The sequence below is a fragment of the Sus scrofa genome, chromosome 2, assembly GCF_000003025.6.
Source record: "Sus scrofa isolate TJ Tabasco breed Duroc chromosome 2, Sscrofa11.1, whole genome shotgun sequence".
Lineage (NCBI taxonomy): Eukaryota > Metazoa > Chordata > Mammalia > Artiodactyla > Suidae > Sus > Sus scrofa.
Genome location: NC_010444.4, coordinates 47,287,228 through 47,315,114, shown reverse-complemented (window position 1 = coordinate 47,315,114; position 27,887 = coordinate 47,287,228). Strand labels below are relative to the sequence as shown.

Genomic DNA, 27,887 nt, shown 5'->3' with positions numbered 1-27,887 from the left:
GTGGTGGAGGTCACAGATGCGGCTCAGATCCTGTGTTGCTGTGGCTGTGGCTCTGGTTGACCCCTGGCCTGGGAACTCCAGGTACGGCCCTAAAAAAACAAAACGAAATAAACAAAACCAAAAAAGGAGAGAGAGATACACACACAAAGGGTATATGGTTTTGAGAAGGGTTTGATTCAAGTCTCAAAAGATATCACCAGGTGAGGTGTTCTTCTTTCCCCAGTGGTGGCTCCATTCTCAGGCTTTTTTTTTTTTTTTTTTTGTCTTTTTGCCATTTCTTGGGCCGCTCCTGCAGCATATGGAGGTTCCCAGGCTAGGAGTCTAATCGGAGCTGTAACTGTCAGCCTATGCCAGAACCATGGCATCGCAGGATCCGAGCCGCGTCTGCAACCCACATCACAGCTCAGGGCAACATCGGATCGCTAACTCACTGAGCAAGGGCAGGGATCGAACCCACAACCTCATGGTTCCTAGTCGGATTTGTTAACCACTGCGCCACGACGGGAACTCCTCTCAGGCTTTTTTTGGTTGCCAGATAGAGCAGTTCCAGTCTTTGTACCTTCTTTCTTCATGTCCAGTGCAAAGATGAGGTCTGATTTCCTCCTAGCGCAACTAAAACCCAGAATTGCATTTCACTGGCTCTGACTGGAACCTGAAAAATTACTGAGTGGAGAATTTGTGGCAGGTGCTGGCCTGTTCCGGGAGCTGAGGATCAGGAGGAAGTCAGGGCCAGACAGGGTGAGGGTGGAGGGTTTAACTGTAGCTTCTAAGGAGATAAAAATATTTAAATAGGAGAATGAGATTATTGCTTTTATGTTTTAAGAATACCACGGACAGTTATGAAAAGGACATAAGTGATTAAAAACGTTCTTGTGGTTGAGAGAAGAGATGCTGGGGACCTGAACTAAGTGGCAATAAGGGTGAATAGGAGGGAGGGCACTCAAGGGACGTTTCTGAACTCTATTAACAGGATTTGTTACTCAGTTGGAATAGAAAACTTAGAAAAAGAGGAATCACAGGTGACTGAACATTCTAGTTTGAGCAGTTGGATTGTTGGAATACCATTAATGAGATCGGGACTATAGACCATTAGGGGCATTGTGGAAAATGCGGGGACATGATGAATTTGAGATGTCTTGACGACATCCATTAAATCCCATAGCTGGATGAATATAGGAATCTGGAATTCAGGCAAGAGCGGGAAGTCCTGAGTGTCCATGTGATAGAGGAAGCAGGGACAATGGATGTGATCGCCCAAGGAGAGAGGCAGAGACAGAAAAGCAGGAGGAGTGCTTGCCAGCATGGAGGACTGAGGAGCAGTGGCCGGAGGGATGGACTGGGGTGTTTTAGAAACAAAGGCAGAGGGTTTGAAGAAGGATGCTGGTCCACAGCATTACGCGGTGCTGAAAATATTGAGGATGGAGGCTGGAAATAGAATATGAATTTGACAACCAGGAGGCGCCTGTCACCCCAATAAGAGTCAGGTTATAGGGTGTAGGTTGAGCGAGGTTGGAGGATGCAGACAGATCAAGCACAGATGGATCACTCCTCGAGTTTGTTGATGAGATTGTGAGGGCATTAGCTCCAGGAGCTATGTCAAATCTTTTTTTTTTTTTTTTTTTTTTTTGAGTTTTTCTCCCTGTGGCAGTATTTTATTTTTTTTAAATGATTTTTTTTCCATTATAGCTGGTTTATAGTGTTCTGTCAATTTTCTACAGTATGGTGTGGTGACCCAGTTACACATACATGTATACATTCTTTTTTCTCCCATTATCATGCTCCATCATAAGTAACCATAGTTCCCAGTGCTACACAGCAGGCTCTCATTGCCAATCCATTCGGAAGGCAATAGTTCATATCTATGAACCCCAAGCACCCCATCCATCCCACTCCCTCCCCTCCCCCTTGGCAATCACAAGTCTATTCTCCAAGTCCATAATTTTCTTTTCTTCAAATCTTTTTTCATGTGTTTTGGATTTTCTGTTTTTATTTAGTTTTGTTTCCTTTTTCTAAGTTCGATTTGGTTTGTTAGATGAAAAAGGCTTGACCAAACTATCAGGAAAAAATTAAAAGCCAGAGATAGGCTGAAGAGAAAGTGATTTTCCACAGAGACTGAAAGCAGATAAGTGGTTGCCAAGGGCTGGGGAGAGGGGGACAGAGAGTGATGGCTTAATGGGTGTGGGGTTTCCTTTTGGGGTGAGGAAAATGTCCTGGAACTGGGTAGTGATGATAGTTGCACAACATTGTAAATTTACTAAATGTCACTGAGGGTTACACTTTGAAATGGTTACAGTGGTGAGTTTTTGTTATGTGTATTTTAAATGCCTCAAGCCCCAGACACACACAAATAGTGATTTTATATACTTTGCTTGGTAATTTTGTCGTGAATTGTTTCTTTCTTTTTTCTTTTTCTTTTTCTTTCTTTTTTTTTTTTTTTTTTTTGGTCTTTTTAGGGCCGAGCCTGCGGCATATGAGATTCCCAGGCTGGGGCAGAATTGGAGTTGTAGCTGCTGGCCTACACCATAGCCACAGCAAAACCAGATCCTTGCCTCTTCTGCGACCTACACCATAGCCCACGGCAATGCTGGGATCCTTAACCCATGGAGCGAGGCCAGGGATCAAACCTTCGTCCTCATGGATACTAGTCAGATTCATCTCCACTGAGCCACGATGGGATCATTTCATTTAATCCTAACAACAGCTTAATACAACTTTGGAACTACATCATATCCCCATTTCACATCAGAGAAAACTGAGGTTCAGAAAGATTAATTTATCTGAAATCACGCAATTCAATTTGAGATTCCAATTTAAGCTGATTAAACTACACAGCCCAAAATCTTATCCTCTCTCTCATGCTGCCTCTATAGCTATGTGATTCATAGGTGTATATATTGATAATATGAATAAATCTATATCCAAGGTATTGTTGGTCCAGATCTCTGGGTGAAGAGATTATATAGTTTACATTCTTCTCTTGATTGAGCTGTTTTTATTTTAAAAAAGAAAGCCTAGGAGTTCCTGTCATGGCTTAGTGGAAACAAATCTGACTAGCATCCATGAGGACGCAGGTTCGATCCCTGGCCTTGCTCAGTGGGTTAAGGATCTGGCGTGGCCCTGAGCTGTGGTGTAGGTCCCAGATGCGGCTCTGATCCTGTGTTGCTTGTGGCTGTGGTGAGGCCAGCAGCTACAGCTCTGATTAGACCCCTAGCCTGGGAATTTCCATACACCACGGGTACGCCCTAAAAAGACAAAAATAAAATAAAATAAACGAAAATAAAAAATGAAAAAGAAAGTCTATTTTTTTTCTTTCTAAGCTGCACCTGTGGCAGACCTAGGATTGAATCTGAGCCACGGCTGCAATCTACGCCACAGCTGCAGCAACACCAGGTCCTTAACCCACTGCACCACAGCCGGAACTCCAATAGAGCCTTTTTTTTTTTTTTTTTTTTTTTTGTCTTTTGCCTTTTAGGGCCACACCTGCAGCATATGGAGTTTCCCAGGCTAGGGGTCTAATCGGAGCTGTTGCTGCCAGCCTACACGACAGCCACAGCAATGCCAGATCTGAGCCATGTCTGCAACCTACACCAGAGCTCACAGCAATGCCAGATCCTTAACCCATTGAGCAAGGCCAGGGATTAAACCCGCAACATCATGGTTCCTAGTTGGCTTCATTTCTGCTGCACCATGATGGGAACTCCAAAGCCCATTTTTAATATAAGGAAGAAACGGATTTTAGAGGTACAGCACTTCTCTGAAGGAGATGTTATGGAAACAACTAGACAAGATGTAAAGCTTCCTGGGGACCCAGGGAGTCTGTTTGCAGAATGCGGAAGGAGCATAAAGCAAGGCAATAAGGAAGATGCCTCCAGGTGGTGACTCTGCAAGGGAGTGAGTGTACCATCACTGGGTAGAAGGGAAGAGAGAGAACCATATGCATGAAGCCCTGAGGCCAGAAGTGGTAGGGTCAGGACTCAGTGTGACCAGGTTTCATTGCACCTCTTCTCCAGGCCTCACTCTGCCCCGCTGCCAGGTCCCTCTGCTCCTGCTTTGCCTTGAGTAAATCACGCAACATAAATTTGCTTTGCTCCATGCTGTCCTTGGGGCAGCCACAGCCTTGCTCTGAGATACTTTCCTCAGTCCCCAGGGGAATAGAAAACCTCGAGGGCTGGCCTCTCAGGCATTCTTAGAAGGCCGCTGTGGCCATGCCTCCCGCTTTGTCCCTGGGATCCTGTGACTTTCGGGCACAAACCCAGCGCAGCCCTCACTCAATCACTTCTTTCATTTTCTCCCAGTTGGACTGTCAGGGCTTGTTGGCCAGTGGGAGGGTGCTGAGTGATGAACTGTGCAGAGAAACAACAATTGCATTTCTTTGGGCCAAAAGTCAAATTTCTTTTCTGACATGCCCGTGCAGAGAGGGATCAGACCCCTTCAGATGAGACAAGGCTTAAACCAGTTTGCTTAACAAACAACTTTTCCAATGACCAGCAGGTCTACAATGTATGTCCTCTTGATGGTGTCTTTACATCTTTGGGGATATGTCCATCGCCCCCCCCTTTTAAGATTTTTTTAATTATAGTTGCTTTACAATGTTCTGTCAATTTGTACTATACAGCAAAGTGACCCAGTCATACATATATATATATATTCTTTTTCTCATATTATCCTCCATCGTGTTCCATCACAATGGAGGATAACATGAGATCGACTAGATATAGTTTCCTGTGCTTTACAACAGGATCTGATTGCTTATCCACTCCAAATGCAATAGTTTGCATCTATTAACCCCAGACTCCCAGTCCATCCCACTCCCTCCCCCATCCTTTTTTTTTTTTTTTTTTCCCTGCTATGTCTTTGGCACATTAGATATTTCAAACTAGTATGTCTAAGAGTTTCATGTTTCATGGCACCTCTTTCTTGGGCCTCGCTCTACCCCCTGCCAGGTCCCTCTGCTCCAACTCTGCCCACCCCTCTGGCAAGGGGCAGAATTGCCCGTCTGAACTGATTAGAAGGCTGTGCTGGGTAGTCTCATGCCATCGAAGCTTCATCTACAAGAAAAATGTGAATAGATATGTGGTTGGGCAGGAATTTTATTTTAATTAAAATGTACTGGAGTGGAGTTCCTGTCGTGGCGCAGTGGTTAACGAATCCGAGTAGGAACCAGGAGGTTGCGAGTTCCATCCCTGGCCTTGCTCAGTGGGTTAAGGATCCAGTGTTGCTGTGATCTGTGGTGTAGGTTGCAGACTCGGCTCGGATCCTGTGTTGCTGTGGCTGTGGTGTAGGCCAGTGGCTACAGCTCCGATTAGACCCCTAGCCTGGGAACCTCCATATGCCGGGGGAGAGGCAAAAAAAAAAAGACAAAAAAAATGTACTGGAGTTTCTGTCATAGCTCAGTGGAAATGAAACTGACTAGCATTTATGAGGACACAGGTTTGATCCCTGGCCTCACTCAGTGGGTTAAGTTTCTGGTGTTGCTGTCAGCTGTGGTGTAAGTTGCAGAAGTGGCTCGGATCTGTGTTGCTGTGGCTGTGGCTGTGGCTGTGGGAACTTCCACATGCCACGGGTATGGTCCTAAAAAAATATATTAATCCACTACAAAATACACTGAGCTTGGAGAAGAGCTTCATGGGGCGGGTGGTACATTGGTGGGGTGAGAGTGGGGAGTGGACAACAGGAGAGGAGGAGATCAGGATGACATACTTGCTGAGAAGTTAAAGACACAAATTCCTTCTGAGCCTTCGTTCAGGCCCAAGGCTATGGTCCAGGAGTATTGCAAAAAGAGTGGGTGGGTGGTACAACCGCCTTGCCTAGCAGATCGCTTTTATTTATTTATTTATTTATTTATTCTTTTATTTTTTAGGGCTGCACCTATGGCATATGGCGGTTCCCAGGCTAGGGTTCCAATAGGAGCTATAGCTGCCAGCCTACGACACAGCCACAGCAATGCAGGATCCAAGCCTTGTCTGTGACCTACACCACAGCTCATGGCAATGCCAGATCTTTAATCCACTGTGAGGCCAGGACACAAACCCACGTTCTCATGGATACTAGTTGGGTGTGTTACCACTGAGCCACAACGGGAACTCCAGATTGCTTTTGTTTTTTCATTTTTATTATTTATTTATTTATTTATTTATTTTTGTCTTTTTGCCATTTCTAGGGCCGCTCCCGTGGCATATGGAGGTTCCCAGACTAGGGGTCTAATCGGAGCTGTAACCACCGGCCTACACCAGGGCCATAGCTGCGACCTACACCACAGCTCACGGCAATGCTGGATCCTTAACCCACTGAGCGAGGCCAAGGATCAAACCCGCAACCTCATGGTTCCTAGTCGAATTCATTAACCACTGAGCCACGATGGGAACTCCCAGATTGCTTTTAAATAGTTTCCTCTTTTGGAGTTCTTGTCATGGTTCAATGGTTAACGAACCTGACTAGTATCCATGAGGATGTGGGTTCAATTCCTGGCCTTGCTCATTGGGTTGAAGATCTGGTGTTGCCGTAGCCGTGGTGTAAGCTGTGGTGCAGATGTGGCTTGGATCCCACATTGCTGTGGCTCTGGCTGTGGTGTAGGCTGGCAGCTGCAGCTCCAATTGGACCCCTAGCCTTGGAATATCCATATGCTGCGGATGCAGCCCTAAAAAGACAATATAAAATAAAATAAAAATAAATACTTTCCTCTTTTATTCCTTCAACAAACTTTTACTGATGCCAGCCATGTGCTGGGTGCTGTTTAAGTAATACACACTGAGGGTCCAACATCAAACACCACCATGACTCTATTATCTTAGGTCTGCTTTCCCTAGAAGCAGACCTTGATGAAAATATAAGCAGCTTATGTGGGAAGTGATCCTGGGAAGCACCAGTGAAGAGCTGAGGAAGTGATAGCAACAACCAATGCAGGCCACGTTGGTGAGCAAGTTCCTGCTATGAGCATCTGGGCTCAGTCATCTCTGAGACAGAGACAGAGACAGAAACAGGGCACATACCTCCAAGGCATTCCAGCCGAGGGCATGACTTTTGGGATATGAACCTTCCAACTCTTGCCCACTCTGGTTTGAAGGTTGTTCCAGGGTGTATTATCTCCAATACCCTGGACTGCCCTATATGCATTGGCTGAGCTTGCTGTGGAGGCCAGAGGACACCTGCAGGTATGGAGTCACAGGTGCTTGCAATGGAGAGCCACTGGTGTACACAGAAACCAGCAGCACCTGCTATTCCTCCCCAACACATGGCCAGCTGTCCCTCCTTCTCCCTTCCCACTCAGCCTTCCCTCAGATGTCCACCTCTGTCCCATGCAGCCTGTGTGTCTCAGGGGATGCTGAACCCCCCAAAGCTCTAGGTGGCCCTAACTGGGGCGGCCAATCAGCACACTCCAGACCTCTGGCTATGGCACAAGTTCAAGTGGGCAGACGTAATCCAATCAGAGTGGATCTCAGAATTCCTGCTCAGCATGCTGGGTCAGAATTGTTTTTCTTTTTCTTTTTGGCCGCCCGGTGGCATATGGAGTTCCCAGGCCAGGATCAGATCCAAGCTGTAGCTGAGACCTATGCTGCAGCTGCAGCAACACCAGATCCTTTAACACACTGTGCCAGGACGGGGATCAAACCTGCATCCTGGTGATGCAGAGACGCCACCAATCTGATCGTGTTGTGCCACAGCAGAAACTCCAGAAATGTTTTTTTTTTGTTTTTTTGTTTTTTTTTTTTTGGATAAGGTAGCTTCTGACATTAAAAGCTATTTCGGCATTGGCTACAGTGAGGAAAACCATTGCATTTAGATCTCTTCCATTACACGTGGGACACAGCTACTGGCAGCCCTGACTTCCAGAGAAAGAGCTTCTCTCGTACTACCTATATACTGGCCCTGAAGAAGCAGTTTGCTTGGATCATATGCATTCCTGTTGGACCAGTCGCCCCTGATGCCATGTGGTCAGTCAGGCTTGGACACTGGGTCCAGTCTTGTAGCCAGGAGTAGGGAGTCAGCCAGTCAGATTCACCATAGGCCGGCTCCTGGGAGACCTCAGGCAAATGACTTCACTGCTCCAAGATTCCATTTTCTCATTCCTGAGGTGTGGATGATAATTATCCATCTTAAAATGTGGATGTGGCTGAGACACACACACACACACACACACACACACACACACACACACACGTACAGTGCTAGAAGTGGCCATGTCCCTGATGTCCCTGCCCTGGATTTGCTTATAATGGTGCCTCTTAGAGACCCCTGTTCTCTACCCCCTGATTGATACCAGCCCCCAATTTATTTTATTCAAAACCCTTATATAAACCCTTATATATCATTTACAAAGTGCATGTGTCCTAAGCACACATCTGTCTATGCTATTACTATTCCCCTCATACAGCTGAGGAACCTGTTCCATGGAGAGGTTAAGTACTTGCCCAAGATCGCACAGCTCAGATTTAAACTCAGGCATTTAAAAAAATTTATTTGTCTAATTTTTAAAAAGATTTATTGAAGTATCATTGATTTAGAATGTTGTGTTAATTTCTGCTATACAGCAATGTGACTCAGTTATACATACACACACATATATACATTCTTTTTCATTTTTTTCTATTACTTTTTTTACGTTCTTTTTTTTTTATATTATTTTCTATCATGGTCTATGCCAGGAGATTGGATACAGTTCTCTGTGCTTTACAATAGGACCTTATTGTCTATCCATTCTAAATGGAATAGGTTGCATCTATTAACCCCCATCCCAGTCCATCCCACTCTCTCCACCTTCCACCCTCCCCCTTGGGAACCACAAGTCTGTCTTCCATGTCCGTGAAACTCAGTAATCTTGACTTCAGAGTCTAGGCTATGGTGTTTAATCACACTGTACATATCTGTGGGGTGGAGAGATGGCTAGATAGACAGCTGACCTTGAGTGAGTCCCCTCCATGGGCTAGAACAGAAAAGAGCATCCCCAAGCTCGACCCTGACCGCCTATCCTGTGGAAGATTTGGGAGGTTCATTCCATGAGAGCAGGATGTTCTAGAATGAGCTTCAGGTTTGCATGAATAGGAGTTTGTCTGGGCAGCAGTTGTGGCCCAGCCTGCCTTGAAGGTGCAGTGGGTTTGGTGTTGAGTATCCTGTGTCTCTAGGGACCAGAATGGTGCCCTTGGGTTTCACAGTTGGCTTTGACTTTGCATGTGTGTGTGTGTGTGTGTTGTGTGTGTGTGTGTGTGTCCCTACCTCTGCCTCTACCATGTCCCCAGGTCTTTGGAGCTGGGGCCTGACTACTTTCAGGACACTGTGTCTCCTCCCATCTCCTCCACACACTTGCTCCCTGTTTGTTCTGGTTGCTACCTCTTGCCCATGCCCTCGCCTCCCCAGCACTGACCTTCCCACCACTGCAGCCAAATGCACACATTCTGCAAGGGCTGTGGGGGCTCTGAGGACATCACTGATTTTGACAGATGCCATTTCTTCCCCAAACAGTCTCTGGAGAAAGCACTGAACCACATGGTAGACCTGATGAGTTCCTAGTGACCTTGAGAAGTTTTATATGTCTTATCCATGAAAAACAGTGCATTCTGAAGACTATCGGGATGATAAGGAGTGGGAACAAGGCGCCAGCGATCTTGCTTCTTGCAGACTCCTGAGTCCGTTTGAGGGAGGTACAAATGTTTCCACTGCCTGGCTTAGAAAACCCTTCTCCAAAGATAGCCCCCAAGGTGGACTAGGGCCAATCAGCCCTTTCTCATCATTTAACAAGGTCACTGTATAGATATCGGCCTTCTTCTTCCTCCCAAAAGGCTGAAGCCCTTTTGATAGAGGCTTGGAGGGGAAGCTGGTGAGACTACATACTCAGCATTACCCCTCGCTGGAACATCTGCACGTGAGGAGGGGATCCGAGGGCTCAGACCCTTTTTCACCTGGCGGAGGAAGCACAGGTGATTACTCTTCTCCCTGCCATTCAAGCGCTGTGAGACACACTGTGGCTTTCTGGCAGAAGATCTCCGCATTGGGAATCCATTTAGTGCAAGTCTGACCTTTCTTCAAGCCAACTCACTGCTCAGCTGGAAATAAAAAGCAGCCAGGCCTGACATGCTCACAGCGCCCCCCGAATACTATCAGGTGGATAACTGAGGATGATGGAGATCACCAGCTGGAGGGCTTTCAGGGGGAAGTGTGCGCAGTGCTGCCGAAACCCATTGCTTCCTGTCTGAGATGTAGATATTTTTAGGGATGAATCTGGGCCTTCTTTCTCTCCCTTCCTCTGATGCAAACGCGGCCATCTGCATCTCCCAGACAACCTTCCCAAGCACACATTCGCCATCCCTGAAGAGTGGGCTGGGGAGAGATTGTTAATAAATATAGAATACTGAGCAGGGCCTGGAGAAGCAGGGTTTGCCTGGCATGCTTGGTGAAGCAGGGGCATGGGAAATCTGGAACCCACTGCCACACTTGGTGACGCTCACAGTACCTTCCTGTCCCCATTAATTTTTAAACTGCTTTCATCTGTTCAGGGAGGGGCTTAGATAATATTTTAAGTCCACTCTAACATTGCACAATCTTTTCTTTGAAGATCTTAATTGTAGAAACCCCCAGAGTCCAGCAGGATATCCCATGGTTACTGCTTTGTCCAGAGAAGGGACAGCTGTGTTCTTCTGTCCCTATTCCTCCCCACCCTCCAGGGCGATGGCCAGCAAGGGTGGCTTGAATGTGGTGGCAAGGGGCTCTGTCCACTGGTTCAAGAGGTCTCAAGGCTTATCTCCCTTCTTTCAGTGAGGCTCCATCAGCTCCCAGCTTGGCCTACATCCAAGGAGAAAAGCTCATTCTTCAGCCCTCAGACCCACTTAGTAAGGGTCCTTCTTACCTGAGCACACCCACTATCCACCCTCCCTGCCTTCCCTTCCCCCAAGTTAAAAAAGGTTGGGAGTAAGGTTGGGGAAGAGGAGGCAGAGATCCTAGGAACACATTAATAAGTTTTAGAGTTACTAGAATGTCTATGCTCAGCAGGATTACCTCTGTAAAACTTGGTGGGCCCTTAGTGTTCCTGAAGCAGTGTTAAATTTGTTTAATTTGGAGAACACGTGCTATAGATAAGATGATGGGAATTATAAAAAATAAAATTGATAAAGAATACAACTCCCATAGCACTGTGTACTTCCAACCCATCAGCTGAATGGTAAGTTACATGAATGTAAGCCTCATATCCAGTTCTCAGTAGCACCTATGAAGTGAATGAATGGCTCTGTCTCCATCTCCATCCTAGCACAGGTGTCTCAGGCCCAGGCCGGAAGCAAGAGGCCTGTGGCCAGTGAGGATTTGGACTAGGGGCAGAGGTAACCCTGTTTCTTTGACCAGTCACTCTGTAAATAAGAAAGGCCTATGCTGGTCTCATCTCCTGTCCCTGACAGAGCCCAGGCCTGAGCTCAACAGAGTGTTTGGGATGGTCAGGTCCCAGAGCAGTTCCTTCAGGGATAGATCTGGCCTATAGGTATGGGCAGGACTGCAGAGACCCCAGTGCACAGTGATTAGGCTTGCAGATTCTGGAATCCAGAATCATATCTACACGCTGAAACTTATTAACTGCGTGACCTTGTTAAGTTACTTAACCTCCTGAGTCTCAGTGTTCACATCTGTAAAAGAGGATGATAATAAAAATGCATACTGCACAGAGCCACTGTCAGAATTAAACGAGATAATGTGCAGAGAGGACATCCTAACAACTGGCACCGCAGGCAGAGTTCCATCAGAGAGGAGAGCTGCCCCTCTGAGCATCAGTGCTGACTGAGTCTTGCAAACCAAGCAGGGTTGGCTTTTGCTGAAAGTTCACCTACAGGAAGTCGACTGAATTCTGAGGATGCTAAGAGAGCAACTATGTAGGACAGTCCCTAGGAAAACCTAACAGGCCTCAAGTAGGATCACATGATAAGGAGCATGGAAAGAAATAAGGGGCAAACTGCTCTGCCTGTACTTGCTTGGCAAGGGAACATAGTCTTTCCAGAGGGTGGTCTGATGCTGTGGAAATTCCAACAGTCTGGAGCTACAACTGTTTTCTCACTGCCCAAGCCTGCCTGTTTTCCTTCCCTTTGTGTCAGTTCTGTTCCAAGAACATTTATATTGGGCCAAGCCCATGAGAGGTTCCTGGGCCACCGAGATGAGTAAGACATAGCTCCTGCCCGTGGGATCCCTGTTTCATGATCAAGGCTACTAAGGCAGTCTGCCAAAGGTGTTTGCAGTATTTGCAGTTCACAAAGTGGCTTCACGCCCCTCTCACATTGTTCACACTGACTTTTCTGTGAATCCTGCCCTTTGGAGCTGTGGGCAACTGGTGAGGGTGGGCAGAGCGGAGATTAAAGTAGTTACTTGATGGCCAAGAGAAGAGAGTACTTGGGTGATTTGACTAAGGTCCTACGTGGTCTACACCGCTGCCTCTCTTCCCAACAGTTTTATTATTAAAATAATTTTTTATTATAGTTGATTCACAATGTTCTGTCAATTTCTGCTGTACAGCAAAGCCCGTCAGTTTTATTCTAAGCAAGGCCAGTCCAGGTGAGAGGAAGAGCCTCTCCGCTAGCAGGCGTTTCCTGAAGCCCAGGGTGATCAAGGACTAAAGCAAGGAGGGAGGTTCACAGTACTGGAAGTGCTGTGCTGCTCCCTCAAGTCCAAAAGGGGACGCTGAGGCTTGCTTTCCAGCTGCCTGTGCTAAGGAGGGTTAGGCTCAGCCCTCACCTCTCCCTAGGTATTAGAATACCTGCACGGGGTGGGGGTGGGTTTCATCTAGCGGCATCACCACTCCCCGCCCTTATCGGCCCTAGCGAGTCTTAGGCCTGCACTGGTCCGGGTGGGAGCATTGGCTGCCCCCTACCCTCAGCGGCTCAGGGCTACAGCCCACGTGCGCCCGCAGCAGCCGTGGTGACAGCTGGCCCCACAGGGGCGGGGCCAGCGGGGAGCGGGGGTGGGCTCCGCGCCGCGCTGCCATTGGCCGTGGGCCTCGGGCTTGGGGGCGGGACTGCACCCCCGGCTGCACAGGCATTGGCCGCGCCTCCGATGGGGGCGGATCCCCGTCCTGGTAGCCGCGCGGCGCAGAACTGCAGGCGCTTGCCCGGCGAACCCTGCGCGGGGCCGCCTAGCTCGCTCCCAGCTCAGCTGGCGGCCTCAGGGTCCCGACCGCAGCGCCCGCGGCCCTAGGCGAAGGCAGGGGCTCACCCGAGGCTCGGCGGCTGATGAGGCTCTCGGTAAGGCCGGGGAGAAGGCGATCGCGGGGCTCCGGGATGGGCGGGTGGGGACCGTGGCAGCCGAGCCTGAACTCTGCGCCCTGGCCCGCGCCAGGGAGGGTCAGGTGCGGCCACAGCATCTCCCGCCTCAGAACCACCCGGCGGGGCGCCCAGCGAGCAGGTGGCTCTGCCTAAGGAGGCCGGGACTGCCCCCATCGGTCTCTAAATCGACTAGAATGCAGTACCTCGAACTATTATTCTGCCCCCCAGCACCCAAATTCTTCAGTTCTAAGCCTGGAAAATACCCAAATGTCGATATGGAGGGAGCGCGATACGCCAGCAGTACCGCCTGCCACCCAGGCAGAAGATCATTCCCAAACTTATCTTCCCATGATTTGGGCCCAGCGCGGGTCGCCGGTCACGTTCTTTCCTGGCCCTGCTGGGTGCCCACCCAACCCCCGCCTAGTTCCCCTCCCTCCTTAACAACAGGAAGTTAAGTTGGGCCAATTGTCGGTGGCCTGGGCGCCTGCGGGCTAGGACTGGGTCTGGGGCCGCTGCGTGGCCCTAGGAGCTGCTGCCCTGTCCTTTCTGAGCCCCGTGGCCCGGCAGCCCGAGGTCACCTCAGGCCCGGGGGCACCCCCACTGGGGCGTCCGCCTTGCTGTTGCCGACCGGCCCTGGGGAGAAGTGCCACTGACTAGGCTCCCAGGCCGGGGCAGGTGGGGTTAACTTTATCCTAGGCCAGCCTCGCGGCAAAGCTGGGAACAGCCTTTACTGGATGGGGAGGAGGCGTGTTGAAACCAGAGTAAACGTGTGTCTCTTTCCACATTGTTTATTCTAAAGCCTGGGTTCTTAAAGCCCAAAGAGCTTTTATTTGGAGGCACATGGATAATGCCTGGACCTTAAGCATCTTGTGGACCCTCTTGCTGTTGGTCTTGCCTTGCTCCCTACAGTCTTCAGTGGCTTCTGTGAAGGGTCAAGTTGCTAACCAGCCTCCTTCTGGGCTGGTCCCATGGGAAAAGAACCAGCAGGCGGGTTGACCCTCAGATGTTTGATTGCCTGGGTGCCTGTTCCTGTCCCTTTCCCAGGGGAAGTTGACCCAAGTGGGCCTTAAGTTCCAGGGCAGCACCACCCGGTGTTCTGGAGGCTCTTATTATAGTAAGAATTCGCCTTCAGACAGAGAGAAGATAGATTTATTAAGTGCCTACTGAGGAACAGCTCCTGCCCTGTGGCCCTTGTGCAGCCAATTTCATGGTAACTCTCCAAAACCTCTGAGAGTTTTGCCCTCCTCATTTTAGAGATGAAGAAACAGACTCAGGTAGGGTGAGTGCCCAAGGACACAGAGAAAGTGGCTGAGCCAGGGTTTGAACCAGCCTCTGCCAGAGCTCAGTCCAGTGCTCTTCGTGCTGCCCCATGGCTGTGAAAAGTGGTGTACTGTGCTGCAGGCTCATGGCCTCCCAGGGTGCCTGGAGTCTTCTGGTTTCTGAAAAGATTCCACCTGAAGATACTGGGGGTGCTTCTTTAGCCAAGTGCTGGAACTGACCTGGGTTAACCCAGGTTGTTCAACCTGCAGATCCCTTGGCCACCCTGTCCTCCCTCAAGGGGGATGGTGGGTGTTGATCATTTGTGATGCGAAGGGATTGATTGTTGGTGTGTGGGTCCTATTTGAGGGGGAGGCCTGGCCCTGCCATTGACTTGGCCCTCGCTCTCAAAGTTGGCTTCTGGGATGGTCTAGGAGGACCTTTAGCTAAAATAACCTGTACCTTAGGACTGATTCTAGTTTAATTTTTTTTGGGTGGGGGCAGGTGTTCAGGTATACTAGTTATGGTTGTAAGGTGATTGAGATCCACCGTTTGAGCATACTTTTATGAAAAATGAAACCACAGCCTCCTTTATTCAAGCCCAGGGCTCTGGCTTTGGGCTTATCACTCCCTTCTGAAAGAAAATCGTGATTAGCCTAATACCAATCAGTTATACTTTAGTACCAACCAGTTACACTTTAGTATAAATCAGTTTAAGGACTAAGGCTGGTTGTAGCTTGGTCATTGGAAACCTCTTCCTGGGAACTGAAAGGAGCAGAGGAGCACCTCCGTAAGCCCTTTCTGCCTATGATGTGGTGTTTCTATTCTCTCTGTCCATGGCTCCATCCCAATCTGGGTGTGCCTTCCAGTCATGGGCCTGCACCTTTCACTCCCTACTGTTGAAGGTGGAGGTCCTGCCTTTTTTCGGGTGTGTGTTGGGGGGCTGCACCCGAGGCCTTTGGAGGTTCCCAGGCTAGGGGTCAGATCAGAGCTACTCCTGCTGGCCTACACCACAGCCACAGCCACTCGGGATCCAAGCCGCATCTTTGACCCACACTACAGCTCATGGCAGTGTCAGATCCTTAACCCACTGAGTGAGGCCAGGGATCGAATCTGCGTCCTCATGGATGCTAGTTAGATTCGTTTCCACTGAGCCACAACAGGAACTCCAGATCCTGCTTTCTTGGAGGAGAGCCTTGACTCTGGTGGGAGGGGTGGGGTATCGGTGCAAGAAGATTGGGGCTAAAGTAAACATTGTCAATTTTCGAGGCCTTTCCAAGACTAGGGGGTGTCTATGGTTTAAAGGCCCAGGAAAGGGAACACTGTTTATTATGCAGGGACTTTTCATTCTTTATATCATTTGACCCACATTAGCTCTCTAAAGAGGTAGGTGAGGTTATTCCCATTTTATAGATGAGGAAACTGAGGCTCAGGAAGGTTAAAACTTGCTGCTCTTATACAGCTAGTGAGTGATCAAGTTAGAATTCTGGCCTCAGTCTACAAGTAAGGTCTGTATGGTGAATTAAGCCCTAAGGGAAGCAGGCTTGGTGTTTGTAGCCCCCTGCTGTGCTTAGGATTCCTCAGCTTATATTGTAAATGTCACATGTGGACATGTCCTTCCACCCTACTGTGAAATGACATTTAAAACACTCATAATCTTTATTTATTTATTTATTTATTTATTTTCTGGTTCTCACAAATCCTCCTTGCTCTTTGCTTTATGGCCCCTTTGCCTTTTATACGAGGCTTCGTTAGGATATCTATCCTTTGTTTAAAAATACGAGCACTTTCAAACACAAAAATAGAATAGAGTTCCCTTTGTGGCTCAGCAGTTAACGAACCCGACTAGGAGGCATGAGGTCGTGGGTTCAATCCCTGGCCTCATGCAATGGGTTAAGGATCTGGCATTGCCGTGAGCTGTGGTGTAGGTGGCAGATGCGGCTCAGATCCTGCGTTGCTGTGGCTGTGGTGTGGGCCAACAGCTATGACTCCAATTCGACCTCTAGCCTGGGAACTTCCATATGTTGTGGATGCAGTCCTAAAATATATATATGTGTGTATATATATATGTATATATATACACACATATATGTATATATATAGAGAGAGAATAGTATAATAAGCCCAAAATACTCATTATCCAGCTTTAACAACCAAGATCATGCCAGGCTGGCTTTCTCTCTCTCTCTTTCTTTTCTTCTTCCTGAAATATTTTGAAGCAAATTTCTGATATCATGTCATTCTGCCCCTATATCATCCAGCATATATCTATATATCTATTTTTAAAAAGAATGTTCATTCATGACTGCATTGCCATTATTGCGTGTAGCAGGATTAACAGCAATTTTTCGGTCTCATCTGTGCACATTCAGATTTCTTTGATTGTCTCAGAAGTGACCTTCATCATTGGTTCGTTCAAATCAGAATCCAAACAAAGTCTGTATGCTGCATTTGGTTGGTAGTTCTCTTACCTCCTTTAATCTGGAGCACCCCCTTCCATCTACCCCCCTTCCCCGCTTTTAACCAGCTGTTCCCCTATCGCCAGCTGTTTAAGTCCTCACGGGACAGCAAACCCTTTGATGCTGGAATCCTCATCCCTGCTCTGTTGGATTCCCAGTGCTGTGTCTGGGACAAGGAGGAGGCTGCGTGAAGTGTCTGTCCAATAGTGTCAGAGCTGCTCAGGAAATGCATTTTGAATGAATGAACCCTGTGGTGGATTTGTGTGACTGCCTGTGCTCATGTTTAGATAAGAGGTTTTTTAAAAAGATGACTTGCTCGCACGTGGACCGTTCTTCAGCGTCAGCTTGTAAACATCCTGAAATAATAGGAGAACTATTTGCTGTGCTCCCTAGAGCTCCGGTTTGCTGTGTGGGGAGCTCAGGCAGCCTCCTTGGGTGTCATGATCAGCAGCTGGCCTCCCCAGATCACATGTGGGACTGAAGTCATTTCTAGCCAAGCTCTGAATCCTGACTTATTCAGCTGCAGGAATTACCACGTTAGGAGACAGGCACTTGGCTTTGGGCTGCTCAGAGAATGCCGCCCACCTGACTGGGGGCAGTGCAAGATTCTTGCCTTATGCCTTCAGAAGCTTTCTCTAACCGATTGCTAACCTGGGCAAGGTGTGGGCTTTTCTCAAATCATTATCTGTCTGCATCTGACAGGTTGTAACAGAAAATAAACACGGATGACCTTTCAGTGTCTGTCTGGTCTGAATTTCTGGCTAAGTGATAGTATCACCATTGGCAACTTTGTGGGCGTCCTGATGAAGGAGACCAGAGGCTCAGGAGGGAAGGAAAAGGTGTGCTTATTCCCCTGGATAATTGCTTCATACCTGGATTCTTTCTCAGCTCTCCGAAGGTGCTGGGTGCTCTGATAGCCATCTTCTGACCCACCCAGCAAGGACCCCTCTATGTAAACAGCCCCCCAAATAAGGAGGCTTTTTTTCTCCTCCTCCTAACTCCTTCTTAAACATAAATGGTCTTTTCCACTAGGCGGAAGTAGAAGAAACTATTAAGTCCTTTTCTCTGCATGGCAAGGATAGAGTTCATTTTCCACCTTTATCTTTTATTTCTCAGTATTTTTCTAAAATTTTCATAATAAAATATTTTATTTTTCTAATGGAAAGTCCAAATATTCGAGCTTGCTCCACTCAAAAGAAGAGAACTTCCTTCAACTGATTTGGCTGGGTAGACAAAATTATCTTAGCATTTAGTCCAGCTTTATGTGTGCATAGGTCACACCGCCACTGGAGTTTTGCTATTTGCCTATTCTGTTTATTTTATGGCATTATTTTAAAAGTTAGAAAGAAAGCTGGAGCTTAGGAGATGGGAATCTATGAAACCCAGGTAGCCTCACTCTTCCATTCTGCCACTTTCCTTTCCTTCCTGAGGATTTCATTTCGGCTTCCCCAGAATAAAATCATTCTAATGTTAGGCTCTTGATTGTGATTTTTATTCAGGGAGGTTGAGCTATCAGACGACAGAATAACATGCTGGATTACGAAAAAGCAGGCAGGGCAAAGCTTCAGGCTCCGACGGCTTGTCCTGTCCTCTTGGGAAAGTGCTTGATGGCCAGACACCCCACTCTTCACTTTGGGGGGCCCTGACCCCTCCCTTCACCACTTTCTGTTTTCCTCCCTGCGTCTTCCCCAGAGTTAGAAAGCACGGCTGCTCTGCACTGATAAGGCTCCTCCTTTCTCAAGCCCTGATCATCTGGTCTCAAAACTCAGTGTTGGGGTGGGGCAGGGGCATAGGGGACGTGGGCCCGCTGGTCACAAACACACCTTCATCGCAGGGTTGGGCACAGTGGAGTCTGATTTTTGAGATGCTCCCTTCTCTGTCAGCTGTTGAGGAAGTGTCCATCCCTGTGTCCCAGGTGAAGAGCTGTTTGTAAGTACCAGGCGTGGTATCATTTCTTAAATGTAGTTGTTCTGTACCCAGCCATGCATCTGAATATTACTGAGCTTCGTCCCAAGAAAGCCTGTCTATCTCCAGTGGCTGGCGTGAGTTGTGTATATGTGGATGGTGCCTTTGTTCTTAGGGCAGGGATTTTTTTTGTGTGTGTGTTCTCTATTTGCACTAGTATTTCTTTCCCCCAAGGGTCAGAGTAACCTCCCTCCCTCTGCACATACCCGCGCCCCCCCCCACTCCCCACCCCCGTAGTGTCCAGATACCTTGCAGCCTTTGTATTCCTTCCAAGGCTCGCTCAGCTTTGTCTTTGGGGAATAAGGAAGTTGAGCCAGGCCCGGGAACACAGACTTGTCTCCTGCTGGTCTGGGGCCCAGGTTTTCCCCTTCCCGGCCAGTGGGGAATGTCCAGCACCCGAGTCCTTTCTGCTGGCAGCAAGACAGGATGGCAAGGTATCGGCTGGTGACTCCTGGTTCCTGAGCTGCCACCATAGCAGGTTTGTGGGACGTTTGTAGGCCTGAGCTCCTGACACACCCAAGTGCAGAAGCCCAGCCAGGCCAGAGACAGGAGTGGGAGTCTAAGAACATCTCGTCCTGCCCTGAAATATCAATGTATGAAGATGCGGAAACTGCTTCTTGGCTCTGGTGACTCTGAATGGCTGGCCTTGGCTACTGATCTGAGTACTGACTGTGTCTGGTAAAGATTTGCAGAAGCTCAGAGTTTAACTTGTGCCCTGGGCCAGGAGAATGAAGTGGAGGGGAGGATGAAGAAGTGCCTGGGAAAAAGTCACTTGGACATTTTGGTCACTAAGGAGAGCTGCTCCCTGGAGCAGGGTGACCTGAGGCTGCTGGAGCCTGGCAGACCTGCTAGGCCCTCTGTGGGACAGCTGTCCATCCCAAGGGAGCAGCATTGGGGTCGGGGGAGAGAGAGAAAGTGTGCATGGCTGCTGGAGAGTCGGGGCACTGATGGCTCCTTGGGTCTGGACAGCTGGGTTTTTGCATAACTTGATGCAAATGTGATAAGCATCTGGAGCTCCCTGGTTGGAGGAGTGAGAAATCCTATAGCTGATGAAAGGGCCACACTAGAGGAATAAGCAGGGGAATCTGGGAGGCCTTGCTCCAGACTGACAAGAGAGAATTCAGTCCATCTCTTTCCTCGAGGAATGTATCATGGGGCTTGTGCAACTGGTTGCAGCTTTGGGGACCATGGCATTCATGCTCAGAGAGCTTCTTGCCATCTTCTTGGGGCTGCAGAGCCTTGCTTTTGTCAAGGAAGGAGGAGGAGGCTCTGGATGACGTCTTGGCTTCTTCTAGAGTCCAGGCCTGCTGCCACCAGGGGACCCAAGACTTCCTGCTTGGTCCCGGTTGCTATCTCCAGCTTGGGTGTGTCTGTTACCTTGTACCTGACATCTTGGACTCTGTTAAAAGTGACTCACCCACCCCTACACATGGGCATGGATGATGGTACTCCCCTCCCCTCTCCACGTACACCACACACACACACACACACACACACTGGTGATCGTACTCACTCTCCACTCCCCACAAATGGTGCTACTCACCCCTCCCTGACACACACATGGTACCATATTCACTCATACAAAGGGAAATCAGTGAAAATCAAGTCTCTCTTCTTCCTGTCCGCCAGCCCTTATTTCTCTTCCTCCGTGGCACCTGCTGTTCCCAGTCTCCTGTGGCTCCATCCAGACAGAGTCTAGGCATGTATTTGTGCCTGTTTTCCCTCTCGCCCCTCTTCAGGCCTGTAGGGAAACCACCAGGATGGGAGGCAATAGGACCCGCAGGGCTGCCGAGACTCTGCAGTTTCCTGAATTCACCACGCGTGGCTTCGCCACTGCCCCTACACCGTGCTTCCCCCCGCTCTCCTCTTTAGGACTCTCTGGCTGTTAGATTGATGGGTGTGGAGAGCCCGGCACTGAGAATAAACCTCAGGGGTGTGTTCTGGATGCAGGTGACATAGGCAAAGACAAACCAATGTGCTAGGACAGATCTGGATTTGGATCCTAGGCATGTGGCCTTGGGTGTCAAGGTACCCTAGTATTTCAGTCTGTCAAAAGGAGGTAATCACACCGACCTCAAGGAATGGATGTTGAGCTGAAATTAAAATATTTGTGGGGCGTTCCCATCGTCGTCAGCAGAAATGAATCTATCCATGAGGACGCAGGTTCAATCCCTGGCCTCGTTCAGTGGGTTAAGGATCTGTGAGCTGTGGTGTAGGTCGCAGACGCACCTTGGATCTGATGTTGCTGTGGCTGTGGTGTAGGCTAGCAGCTGTGACTCCGATTGGACCCCTAGCCTGGAAACCTCCATATGCTGCAGATGCGGCTCTAAAAAGACCAAAAAAAAAAAAAAAAAAAAAAAAAAAGTGAAGTGCCCCACTTAGTTCGGCACTCCAAAATGTCAGTTTTTTTCCACTTTTAAGGAGTGACCCATTTTCAGAATGAGAGACACTGGCACGGAATCCTCTGGATGACTCCCTGAAATTTTCTTGGTGGATCCGGGAGCTTTTATTTCCCTGCAGAAGGCAGCCAGTTCTCTCTCTTCTGCCAAGCTGGGCTCTCCCCTCCGTACCTCTTCCTGCTGTGTCCTCCTCAGCCTGCAAACACCACCTCCTCTTCTCTGTCCCTAACCTTTCCAGTGGTGAATGGGAAGCTGCGGAGCCTGGAGAGAGCTCTGGGCTGTTTGTGGCTGCTCTCGGGGGTGTTTGTGCTGTAATCTCTTCCGAAGCTCTAGCAGAGGTCTGTTGATTGCCAAAAGGTCGTCTTTATCTTCAGCGTGAGAGAAGAGAGAGGCTATTTTTAAAGATCTTTAACCAGCAGGGCTGCACACTACGGCCTAGATGGACTCCAACTTTCATTCTTCATTGCACTCATTCTTACCCGTTTTGAAACCCTTCAGATCCAGGCTGGGAGACCTTATATGTCCTGATTTTAGGGCAGCGCTTAAATTTGGCAGGCAGTTGTAATCGCTTCAAAAGATAGGTCAGGGAAGGGAAGGCAATCAGCTGACTCTTTTTCTGGGCTGGGACCAACGGGGTAAAGTGTGAGTAGCATTTCTGTGTCCATAGAAACCAACATCTTCTCCTCCTTCTGCTGCTTCCTTCCATCTGCACTGGGAGAGTCCAGCCCCCTGCATGTGGCCTGCTGATTGGCTAGGAGATCTTTCGCTTTCCCTGTCCCCTTTGGGGCTCCAGGTGAGGAAGGAGCAGAATTCGGGTGTTTTCAAATGATACTGACCTCCCAGGAAGGAGGAAGAGGTGGAGGCCATGAGTCACAGAATCTTGGGATGTGAGCTTGGAAGGGCCCTCTGGAATCCTCTAGTTTTCACTCCTGCCACCTTGGTTTTTTAACCTATTGAGGCTCAGAGGCTTTTTGATTCAGAGCAGAGGTCAGGGTAATTGTGGTTCTTGGCTCAAGGTCACCTAACCAGGACAGAGTCAAGTCTGTTCTTCATCCTTCGTTTTGCCAGGCTATGGCAGTCTTACTTGTAGATATCCTTTCTGTTTGGAGCACCAAGCCATGCCCCCTCTTTCTAGCAGCTCTCTCATGATTTGAATTTAGGCTATATGCCCTGGTAGCGTTGGCTTGCACACTGGTTTGGCGCAATATCTTTGCTGATCAAAAATACCTCCCCCAGGAGTTCCCATCATGGCTGAGCGGTTAACAAATCCAACTAGGAACCATGAGGTTGCGGGTTTGATCCCTGGCCTCGCTCAGTGGGTTAAGGATCCAGCGTTGCTCTGAGCTGTGGTGTAGGTTGCAGACTTGGCTCGGATCCCGTGTTGCTGTGGCTGCTGTGGCCCTGGTGTAGGCCGGCGGCTACAGCTCCGATTAGACCCCTAGCCTGGGAACCTCCATATGCTGCAGGAGCAGCCCTAGAAATGGCAAAAAGACAAAAAAAAAAAAAAAAAAAAAAAACCAAAAAAAACCTCCCCCAGAGCTCTGGGGCCTAAATTCCCACCTCTGTTTTCAGGCCTTGTCTCCAGAGGGCCTTTGCTAAAAATATAGACTTTAACTAGGAAGAGTACCCTGTGGACAATTTGTTTATCTCCAGTTAGCTATCAGCTGAGCTGAACTTTGAGAGGATGGGTGATGAGAGAGATGAGTCAGCTGGAAATAGGTGGAGGGAGGGAGTCAGAAAGGACTGTAAATAGGGTGCTGTCAGGCCCAGCATGGAGCACTGTGACCTAGGCTCCTTAGCTCATGGGACAGAGCTGCTGCATGGGGTGGGGTGGGGTGCTGTGCTGAGTGAGAGGAGCAGAACCTTCGTCGAACTCGTGGAAGGAGGTGCCTTAGGCTCATCGATGCCCACACACACATCAGGATGAGTGTTTGGAATATGCTTTTGACAGCCACTCGATGTTGGGGAATCAAGGGAACTTCCTGGAGGAGGTGACACTTGGTCATGGAGATGGGTCTTGGAAGATAGGAAGGATTTCCAAAGGCAGAGCTGGGCAGAGGTATAGCACAAAGAGATGTGGAAAAATGAGGGTATGTTCTAGGTGTCGAGTGGCGGAAACACAGGGGCTGCTTTGGGAAATTGCAGAAGTTGAGGCTGGAATTAGGCCAGCCCTGAGTGCTGGTGGTGGGCGTGGGGGTGTGACTATGGAAATAACCCTGCAGGTAGTGGGAAGCTATTGGAGAGGGATGGTCAGAGCTCTCCTTCAGGCAGATCAGCTCAAGCAGGATAAGCTTGTGGGGGAGTCAGGGCTGGGGGACCTGTCAGGAGGCTTGCATCCTCTCTATACTTTGGACAGGTACACTGACCAGAGAGCAGCTGTTGGTCTGGACCAAGGATTGTCCTGGGGGTGGGGTCCAAGGGGTGGGCAGTTAAGACTGGACCCAAATAACGCCTTATCTGTGTTTGGACCCCACCATGTTCCGTGTGAAGGGAGCCAGTGTGGGCAGCCCCTGTCTTTCAGTTGATCAGGAGCGCAGCCCATTTGGAACCCCTCAGTTAGAGTCTTAGAATATGGGACATCTGTCACTTCCTGTGCCACCAAGTATGCCTGTTCTGCTCTTTGGTGGCTCTGTTGTCTGTAGAAAATGGTAATTGCCCCTGCTTTTCACTACCTCACATACCCTTTCCTCAAGGTCAGCTTCAGGGAGGGGGAGTCATGGGTGTTGAGCCCCTGGGGTGGGTACCCATAGAGCAGGAGCAGGTGTTTCCTGCCTGTGTGTGGATGAGGCGGCAAAGCTGGGGTGGGGCAGGGACCCCAGTGACCTCCTCCTCTTTCATTAGGATCATTTCTGCAGGTGTCACACACTCACAGAGCATTGACCATCATCAGAAATGACTGATTTCTCCCTCTTTTGTGGTCTCATAAGCCCCTGAATACCCCTGCAGGTGGATTCTGCCCTGGGTATCTCATGCCTACTCTTGATTGCCTCCCCAGTGGAGGAGGAGGGCTGGGTGGGCTGGCGGCCTGGGGCTGAACTGAATGTCCCCAGGCAGCTGGAACACATGGAGGCTTGGCTGACTCTCCAGCCTTTCTATAGCCCTCTGGACATCCTGGCCCCAGCGGGGTTGGGGAGGCACAAAAGCTGAGCTCAGCTTCTGCCTGCTCCAGGATTAACCTGGCAGGTGGGAGGCACAGTAACCTGGTGTGCTTACGGTTTTGACATTTGAGCAGGGCTGCTGGCACCTGTTCTCTGCCATAGATGTCTTGGAAACAGCCTTGCTTTATGTGGTAGAATAAATTGCTTCTGCAGGGAGCAAATGGCTTGAGTTTAGTATGCGTGGGAGCTATGGTGGGGGTGAAAGTGGGACATTGAAACGGCTTTCTGGAGTTCCTGTCGTGGTGCAGAGGAAACGAATCGGATTAGGAACCAAGAGGTTGCGGGTTTGATCCCTGGCCTCGCTCAGTGGGTTAAGGATCCAGCGTTGCTGTGAGCTGTGGTGTAGTTTGCAGACATGGCTCGGATCCTGCGTTGCTGTGGCTGTGGTGTAGGCCTTCAGCTTTAGCTCCAATTGGACCCCTAGCCTGGGAACCTCCCTATGCCACAGGTGCGGCCCTAAAAAGCAAAAAAAAAAAAAAAAAAAAAAAAGAAACAGCTTTCTTCTTTCTCTGTGCTACCAATATGAGACCAAGTTGTTCATTCATTGATTGCTCAGTGGAGCGCTCAGTTCATTCATTCTGCCAACCAAGACTTCAGGAGGTCCCTCTATTGGAAGCATGTTATCCCAGACCAACCATGGTTTTCAGAGTGGCAGTAATACCTGGGAAGCCACTGCCACTGACTTTCCTTGAGCCTCAGGTTTCTCTTTTGTAAGATGGGGGTGATAGTGCCGGGGTGATAGTGCTTGTGGCTGTGAGGAGTCAGTGGGGCAATGTGTGTAGCACATCTGTCACGTGCCTGACACATAGCAGGCACATAGGTGGCCTTTCCTTCTCAGACCGGTTCTGAATTGGCCCACAGGAGTCTTCGAGCACAGCCACAGGCAGAGTTCCTTTTGCCTCAGGTCTCCCATTCAGTACTGTTCCCTAAATGGCTTTTACCCTTAAGCAGTGACTTTTAAGGGAATAACTCAGTCTAAGCACACAGGTGGGTAATGAAGGAAGATGTGCCACATCTTTCTTTGGGGTGAGGTTTTTTCAGTCAGACTTTGGGGACCTCAGGGCTGCTCCATTGGTGCTTGAGTTTCCCACTGTGGTCCAGCCTGGGCTTCACATCAGAGGTGACCTGTTTCATCTTTGGAGAACTCTTTCTGTCCCCTCCTTGCTGCCTCCCTATAGCTTCTGGCATTTGTCCCAGGCCTTCCTCCTAGAAACCATAAGGATACTGTTCTCTAAATCAAATCTGTGATACTGTCAATTATAATAAATACAGTCTTCACTATTCTGTGATCTGTCAAGAAAGAAAAAGTGCTTTCAATTAAATCGTGGAACAACGCTTTTTTTTTTTTTATCACTTAAAATGTTCAGGAGTTCCCATGGCTCAGTGAGTTAAGGTTCTGGCATTGTCACTACTGTGGCTCAGGTTGCTGCTATGATGAGGGTTCAATCCCTGCCCCAGGAGTTTCTGCATGCCGCTTGTGCAGCCGAAAAGAAAATTATATTTACTGGAAGAATTCCTGTAGACTTTAAACCTGTCTTTCTTCCATATCATTATTGCATGTACATAAAAAGGAAAACGAATTAGTTTCTACATTTCCACAACTTCTTCACTTTCAGAATATAATTCAACCAAATCATTTTTTTTTTTTTATCTTTTTAGGGCAGCACCTGCAGCATATGGAGGTTCCTAGGCTAGGGGTCAATTAGAGCTGTAGCTGCTGGCCTACACCACAGCCACAGCAATGCCATATCCGACCCATGTCTTCGACCTATACCACAGCTCACAGCAACGCTGGATCTTTAACCTACTGAGCGAGGCCAGGGATTGAACTTTCATCCTCATGTATCCTAGTCAGTTTCGTTTCCGCTGAGCCACGATGGGAACTACTGACCAAATCACTTTTGACTCTAGTCATCAATATATTTGTTGGTTTTTTTTTTTTTATTTTATTTCTGTAAGTGCTATTTTTTTTTTTTTTTTTTTTTTTTGCTATTTTTGGCCTCTGCCATATGAGTTCCAGTAGTCGATTGAGCTGTAACGACTAGCAGCAACCGGATCGAGCGTCTGCACTACATCACAGCTCACGCAACGCGATCGTTAACCCACTGAGCAAGGCAGAACGAACCGCACTCACGTTCTAGTCGATTCGTTAACCACTGCTCACGATGGAATCTGCTATTATTTCTTAATCTCTTTTGTCTTTGGAATTTTTTTTCCAGGACTCACATTTCTTCCTCAAATGTTCCTTAAATACTCGGGCTCCTGAAATGTGGAGGGTTGCAGTTGTCCAGATATGTCACCAGGGATTACAGTCAAATTTCCATATGACAGTGGCAATGAGGCAATGACAAGTATACCACAGCTGCATTTTGGCCTAGAGAAATTGTTAGATATTAGGGAATTATAAGATAATTCTGTTTTCAGACATTTTATAATCGAAAAAAAATGTGTGTCTTCTAATTAATGAAATATGAAGCTTAAAGACAGCCCTCTTGTCCTCTCCTGCATCCTCTTCCAGATTTATAACTCATGATGTGGGTTCAGGTGTTTTCCTGTGGTTCCCCTGAACAAACCCAACTTTGTCCCTGTCCTTCTAATATGGTCAGGCTAGTAGTGCCCAAACCACCTACCATACCCATGGTGTGGTATGACAGCAGAGGAAGGGAGTTATCACCTCCCTAGTTCAGGCCATTCTACTCCTTGTAATGCAGCCCAAGATTGCATCAGCTTTTCTGGCATCTGCTTTACACTGTCTACTCATTGACATTACTGATGATCAAATCTTTTTAACATGGGATATTTTTCTCCCCTGTACTTGATGCATGTGACTTTAGATTTTTTTTTTTTTTTTTTGTCTATTTTAGGGCCGCACTCTTGGCATATGGAAGTTCCAGGCTAGGGGTCAAATTGGAGCTGTAGCTGCCAGCCTACACCTCAACCACAGCCATGCCAGATCCGAGCTGCATTGTTGCGATCTACACCACAGCTCACAGCACCGCCGGATGCTTAACCCATTGAGTGAGAACAGGGATCAAACCTGTGTCCTCTTGGTTACTAGTCAGATTCGTTTTCCCTGAGCCATGAAGGGAAGGAACTCTGGCTTTAGCATTTAAATGCAGAGCCTCCTACTTTGTTTCTATCAGATTCAGAACAGGCATTTCTGTTAAATTTCAACCTGTTACATTCTGAGCAACCTTGTTCCACTGAGCTCTTTCAAGATGCTATTTAATTTGTATGCCTTCCTTAGCATCATCTGAGTCGCTGATAAAATACTTATCAGGAGAGGGTCCGCAGCTAGAGTCCACCCCTCATGCCATGACCCTTTATTGGCTTGCTTTGGGAAGGTAGTCCACGCTGCCCCTGCCTAAATCACTGCCTTTTTGCTTTTCTGACCTCTGATCAGATGCCTTCTTGAGTCTAGTT

The 27,887-nt window shown here is 48.5% G+C and overlaps 1 protein-coding gene across 1 annotated transcript in view; it reads left to right on the top strand.

Moving 5' to 3' along the window:
* MICAL2 (microtubule associated monooxygenase, calponin and LIM domain containing 2) overlaps positions 13,028-27,887 on the top strand; it is a 259,613-nt gene continuing 244,753 nt past the window's right edge. The window contains 1 exon segment of the mRNA XM_021083313.1: positions 13,028-13,205. The gene's annotated coding sequence lies outside the window, so the exon portion shown is untranslated.